This window comes from Humulus lupulus, chromosome 9, assembly GCF_963169125.1.
Source record: "Humulus lupulus chromosome 9, drHumLupu1.1, whole genome shotgun sequence".
Taxonomy (NCBI): Eukaryota; Viridiplantae; Streptophyta; class Magnoliopsida; order Rosales; family Cannabaceae; genus Humulus; species Humulus lupulus.
In genome coordinates, this window is record NC_084801.1 from 3363842 (window position 1) to 3370603 (window position 6762).

The window sequence follows — 6762 nt, forward strand, 5'->3', positions numbered from 1 at the left end:
ACGTTTATTTTGTTTTTATTTTTTATTTTTCATAGAGATCCAAATTATATTTGTTATTCTTATCTTAAGTGTGAAAATATGAAAATGATGAATATTAGTGGATCAAAGAACACCTTTTCTTTTTAATAGGATTGATTATTCCATGGGTAGAAAATTCTCGTGACGTACTCCAAATCTGCCATTTGAAATTAATGGTGTGGATGAATATGCAAGAGAAATGCACATTAATATGGATAAAATAAATCAATTAATAAGTTTTCATTATTTATTAGTAATAACTTGTGTCAATTTAAATTTCTATTGTAATTAATAGTGACATTTAATAAAAAAAAAACAATGTATCTCTGTTGTCAGTAGAAAAATGTCAAAAATATGTGTCTAGTATACATTCATTATTACCTTTCTCAAACACTCCTAGTGTGCATTATTATTATTTAATACTACAAATACAACTTTAATTATGAGGAATGGACCCCTCGTAATAATGAGGATAGGTATAGGCAGAAGATAAGATATGATAAGTTGAATGTAAACGTCTTGAATTATTTACGATCTATAGTACAATGTCTTGTTTAGAAAAAAATCATGATCAGTGACCATGGATATATTATTTCAAGTGCTATAAATACAATGTTAGGGTGTTAGGAACTGATCAACAAGTGAGATCGAATCCTATACATATTACAAGATGAAAATGGAGAAGAGTACTAAGAATAGTGTGGTGATGATGATGAGCTATATTATAGTTGTTGTTCTTGTGTTTCTTCCATCTACTAGTTTTGCAGGTGGCGGGAGAGCTCTGAATAATCTTCAACTTTACTCCTCTGATCATCCTGGACAGGCACAGGTCACTCTCACTATCGAACCTTCTCTTTCAGATATATTATTGCTACAAAGTTCAGGAAAGAATGCTCAATGCTTTGGTAAATTTTGCGCGCCTTGGTCACCTTGCCAACCTGGATGTACATGTCTTGGAACGAGTGGTACCGGAGCTTGTGTTGGATTCTAATATGTATTCTATGTAATGTCGATTGTCGCCTACATATATATATATATGTGAAATAATGTCAATCATATATATATATATATATATAGTGCTAGTAGTAATGAATAATAATGTTATACATGATATGACATGAGCATGCATATTTACGTACGGTGTATATATGCATGCATATGCATGTTATTAGTGTAACTTAATTTATGTATGCCTTTAATTCCTTGATAAAATGGAATACTATTATTAATAAGTCGTGTGTTGTGTTTTGTACGATTTACTTATTATCCAAACTATTACCACTTTCAAATTTGTATGTTTGTTTTTAGTCTTGTTCACTAGTGTAAATTTGTTAAGATTGAGTGAGTATTAGTTTAAGGTGTTAGTCTAACGTGAAACCATTTTGAATTATCACTACAAGAAAATTAGGCTCTAGGGATGACATTAAAATTTTCGTCGCTAGAGGTACTTCGAGAGACAGGTGTGCATATCTCTCCTATTTCACGCGAAACCAAATAAGAAACCCCAAAACTTATTTTTTCCTCAGTAATTAATCTTTCCTCTTAGACCCCATACCCCAAACCCCACTCTCTCCTCTCAGACCTCAAACCTCAAACCCCAAACCTCTGTAAGTCTCCCCTCTCTCTCTTCTCTTAGACCTCAAACCCCAAATTCCCAACTCGACTTTCATAGGCGGCGGCGTCCTTTGATCATCCTCTCGAGCAGCTCCATCGTATAGGTGGCGTCCCCAAGCTCTCTGATCATCCTCTCAGCATTCACAGGTATATATATATTTATATAAATGTTCTGTTTGATTTATTGTTAATATTGTTAACTTAATTTGTGTGTATATATATACTCTTTTGTGAGCCAGTGTAGTCTTGGCTAGAGGCAGTCTTCATTTGATTTACTCTTCATTTGAGATTTTGTCTAAAAGAAGACTATCATTATGTTGTCCCGGCTATATGTTCAAATTGACAGGTATGTTGTTTGTTTATTTTGAGTCCTATTTTGTGCCTGTTTTTATGGTTTAGTCTATGTTTTGTGCTTTGTATTTTGTGCCCTATTTTGGGGCAATAATATGTATCTTCCTATTTCCTTTTTCTTTGGTGGGATTTGGGCTACGATGTTGGCTTGGTTTTGGGTAACATGGTTAGAATGGAATAGCAGAATTTTTTATGAAAAGTCTTGCCATTATGATATCATTTGGGAGATGGTTAAGTTTTGGGTTGCTACTTGAGTGTATCGCACATAGGGTTTTGAGGGGTTATCCTTCTTGGATCTCTCTAGAGAGTGGATAAGTTTTTTGTCTATGTAGTTAAAGTTGTTTTGTTTATGTTTTTTGTACCAAAGTTTTCATCTGCCATAAGTGAAGGTTATTTATATATGTGAAAGGGGCTCGACCTAGTGTTTGGTCTTTGTCTCCTTATTTTTTTTTTAAAAAAAAGTTTGTACCATTCGCTGAAATAGTTTTCAAATAATGAAATCAAATATATGAATATTTTTTTAACGCATAAATATAGCATAAAATTGTGTTTTGATTATGATTTTCTCGATAGTGGCTCGATAGGGTTATATTGTAGCTCGATGATAGCTCAATAGAGCTTGATGACAATGTTTACTTAGTTTTCTTACCAATTGCTTTCACGTGTAGATGCAGATGCCGAAGTTGCTTTTCGTTTCGAGATTATGACTTTCCAGGTCGAGTCACATATAGGGGTGGTAGTGTTAGAATATTTATTTATATAGTATATAAAATCAATTTGTTACAACTAATTGATTTAATATATCAAAGTAAATATTTTATTTATTGACAAAATATTCTAATTAAGGGTCAACATTATTTGTTACTCAATTTTGTTTGTTACTCGATTTTGCATATCACAACTGATTGAGAGAATATCTCAATCTGTGGCAGAGACTCTGATGGTAGGTCTCACTCTATAAATATAGAGTACCGGTCCCCAAGCTCACTGCTCATTCTAACTTTCAGTAACTCCATCTAAAAGAGTTAGTGAGAGCTTGGAAGCCTGTGTATTCGTTCTAATTTCTATTTCTTTTGTAGATCTAAAGTTAGATCGAGGTTCACCAAATCAATGGATGGAGGTATACAATTACAATCCTGTCTTCGTATATGTTCAATCTATATATCTATTTCGCCTACATGTATAAGATTGTTCATACGCATATATTTCATTAAATCTAACATTTGGTATCAGAGCCAGGTTATCTCTGCCTTAGTTATTTTTTATGCATAATATTCCCATGAATCACTTCATAGAAGGTTTTATAATTGATATGGACTGAAAAATCATTAAAATAGACGTTGGAATCAATATTTACAAATGGGTTTCGAAACCAGGTCACGTGCAACCAGGTCACGTGACCCACGTGTAGAAAAACAGGTCAAAACGACCTAGTTCATTGGAGACAAAACAAACGACATGTCGTTTGCTACCCTTCAGCGCAGAAAATGACTTGTCGTTTTGACAAGTCCTATAGCACAGTAAAGGGAAAACGACATGTCGTTTTCCCCAGGGCAGATTTTATTTTTTTTATTAATTAAAGAAAAATTCATAAAAAATCTGAAAATTACCTTTTTAATTTATTTTTGGAATTTTATTATTTTCTTCATTTCAATGCTTATTTAGACAATAAATTTCATTTTTTAATTTTTTGCCAATTTAATTAAAACATATAATTTTGATATTTTATATATTTGGAAATTAATTAAAATGTGCAATTACTTGATTATTGGTGTATTTATTGCATAGTATATTTCTTTTATTCATGCAATATTAAATAATTGTGCTATTTTAAGAATGTAATTACATTTTATTTTACAATTAAGTTTGTGCAATTATGTTATTAATTCACAAAATCATTAAATAATTTTATTGTCTTATTTAGCATAGACTTTTCAGTCGTTAAGTATATATATGGAATTATTGTATTTATTTTCTACATATATATAATTATGCTAATTTGTATGAATATTTGTTCTTATTCATGAAAAAATTATTCTTGGCTTAATTATATTTAATTTTATATGTATGTCTTTATAATTTTAAATACGTTATATATTCCATTATTGTGCTAGATATATTTATATTATATTCAAACATTAAGACAGGTTGAATAATATTTAGCACATTTATATTCATAAAATATTTAGGGTGAATAAAATTATGAATGAAACATACAAAATTTTGTGGTTGACATAAGAACGTATGAAACTGAGACAAATGCTCAATCTAGAACGGTTTTTAATGATCTTCGGACGAACACACTAGGAGTACTACTCTTTGTGATTGCCTATTATGTTATAATGAAATTGTTCTTAGGTCTTCCTAGAGCCTAAAACATAATGTCTAGTGAACCATATAATTTTAAATAATTAGGGAGTAGCCACAACATCTTTAGTTATATAAAATTATATATTAATTTGAAAGGATCACATAATGGACATAAATTATTATTGATTATATAGATATAATAATTTTACCCCAGAGGGATTTTATTATATTTATATAATTAATTAGGATAATATATTAAATTAATTTTCTTAATTTACCCACAGGAGTTATGATAATTAATTTAATAGTTTTATCATTTTAATAAAGATAGAAGTATCAAACCTTAATTTATCCCAAATAATTTGTTTGAATATTCTATCATCTTATACATCCAATTTTATTAAATTAAAAATTTAGCCCACGGGCAATTTTTGTTTGATAAAATTTCATCATTCAACATGTTATACATTGGTAAAACATGACTTCATTAAGCCTCAATCTTTAAAATCTAAGTTTGCAATCCTATTCATGCAGCTTCTTCATCCTCCTCTAGTTTCGCTGAAATCCTTACCGAAATTCCTGAGCTTAGGGGTGAAAATTTCAAAATTTGGAAAGAACGAGTTCTTCTTCATTTAGGCTGCGCCAATATGGACTACGCAATAAGGAAGGATGAACCTGCTGTAATCACTGTGACTAGCACTGCTGCAGAGATCGTACTATATGAAAAATGGGAGCGATCCAATTGCCTCAGCATCATTTGCAGCTAGCACTGCTGCTGAGATCGTACTATATGATCGGTGCAGTTCGACACTTTAGACAAACCACTTTACAGCAACCTCATCCACCAATTCTCATCCACAAAGCTCACTGGTGTCAAAAGACTTAGAGAACATATCTGAAATATGAGGGACATTTCTGCTCAACTGAAGAAGCTCGATGTAGTCATTCCTGAAACCTTCCTGGTCCACTACATCCTTAACAATCTTCCACCTCAATACGGGCCTTTCAAAATTTCCTACAACACACATAAGGACAAATGGAGTATCAATGAACTGAACCATGTGTGCTCAAGAAGAAGCAAGGCTCCTACAGGAATAAGGTGAAAGTGCTCACATGGCCACCCAAGGAAAGAAACGCAAACCATCCAAGAAGGACAAGGGGAAAAATAACGTGCCTCCCCTAGGCGAAATAAAGAAGGATTCCATCAAGTGTTTTTTCTGCAAAAAGAAGGGAGGTGTGAAAAAAGAATGCGCCAAGTTCAAGAAGTGGATGGACGACAAAGGTAATCCAATTTCATTCGTATGTTATGAATCTAATATGGCCAATGTTAATATTAATACATGGTGGATTGATTCTGGATCAACAATTCACATTACAAATTCCTTGCAGGGTTTACAAAAGGAAGCTAGTGGGAAGTGAGCAAAGCATCTTATTTGGGAATAAGATGGGCTCACATGTGGAGGCTATTGGAACGTGCCATTTAGTTTTAAGTAGCAGTTTTATTTTAAAGTTAGAAAAGACATTTTATGTACCAAGTTTCTCTAGAAAATTGATTTCCATTTCAAGACTTGTACCTTTTGGTTTTTCCTTTACATTTTCAGATAAATCTTTAATTTATATAATAAATCTGAATGTATTGGAAATTGTATTTTTTCTAATGGTCTTTACTGCCTTAATTTATAGAACAATATCGCTTATAATACTGTGCACGTTCACGCTGGCAATAAACGATGTGTTATGAATAAGAATTTCTCTACATTATGGCACCGGAGATTGGGACATATTTCCATTGATAGAATTAGAAGGTTAGTGAAAGATGGGGTGCTCAATACCTTAGATTTTACTGATTTGGATACTCGTGTGGATTGCATTAAGGGAAATCATACCTCCAAGTCTAAGAAAAGTGGTGTCCATAGGAGTTCCGACCTATTAGAAATCATACATATTGATATATGTAGTCCAGACATGGAATCATATGGTCAGAAATATTTCATCTCCTTCATAGATGATTACTTATGCTACATGTATATCTACTTACTTCATAACAAAAGCGAAGCATTAGATGTCTTTAAGATATTTAAAGCTGAAGTAGAGAAACAATGCAACAAGCAAATTAAAATAGTGAAATCAGATAGAGGTGGAGAATATTATGGTAGATACACTGAAGATGGACAAGCACCTGGCCCTTTTGCAAAGTTTCTTCAAGAAAATAGGAGTGTTGCCCAATATACCATGCCCGGTACAACTGAGCAAAATGGTATCGCAAAAAGGAGAAACCGAACATTGATGGACATGGTGTGGAGTATGCTTAGCAGCAACCCTAAACTTCCTATATCCTTGTGGATTGAAGCTTTAAAGACATCCGTGTACATATTAAATTGAGTTCCAACCAAAGCAGTCTCAAAAAATCCTTTTGAATTATGGAAAGGTTGGAAACTGAGTTTGCAACATGTATGCATTTAGGGATGC

The 6762-nt window shown here is 32.4% G+C and overlaps 1 long non-coding RNA gene across 2 annotated transcripts; it reads left to right on the plus strand.

The window, feature by feature from the left end:
- The first annotated feature begins 544 nt into the window (after window positions 1–544).
- Window positions 545–6466, plus strand: LOC133800701 (uncharacterized). 2 transcript variants are annotated; one of them, XR_009876573.1, is made up of 4 exons: window positions 545–1779; window positions 1872–3103; window positions 4828–5575; window positions 5683–6466. It is a non-coding gene; the product is annotated as an uncharacterized LOC133800701 (long non-coding RNA). The 2 variants fall into 2 exon arrangements; XR_009876572.1 differs by having other exon boundaries at window positions 545–3103; window positions 5683–6464.
- The last annotated feature ends 296 nt before the right edge of the window (window positions 6467–6762 follow it).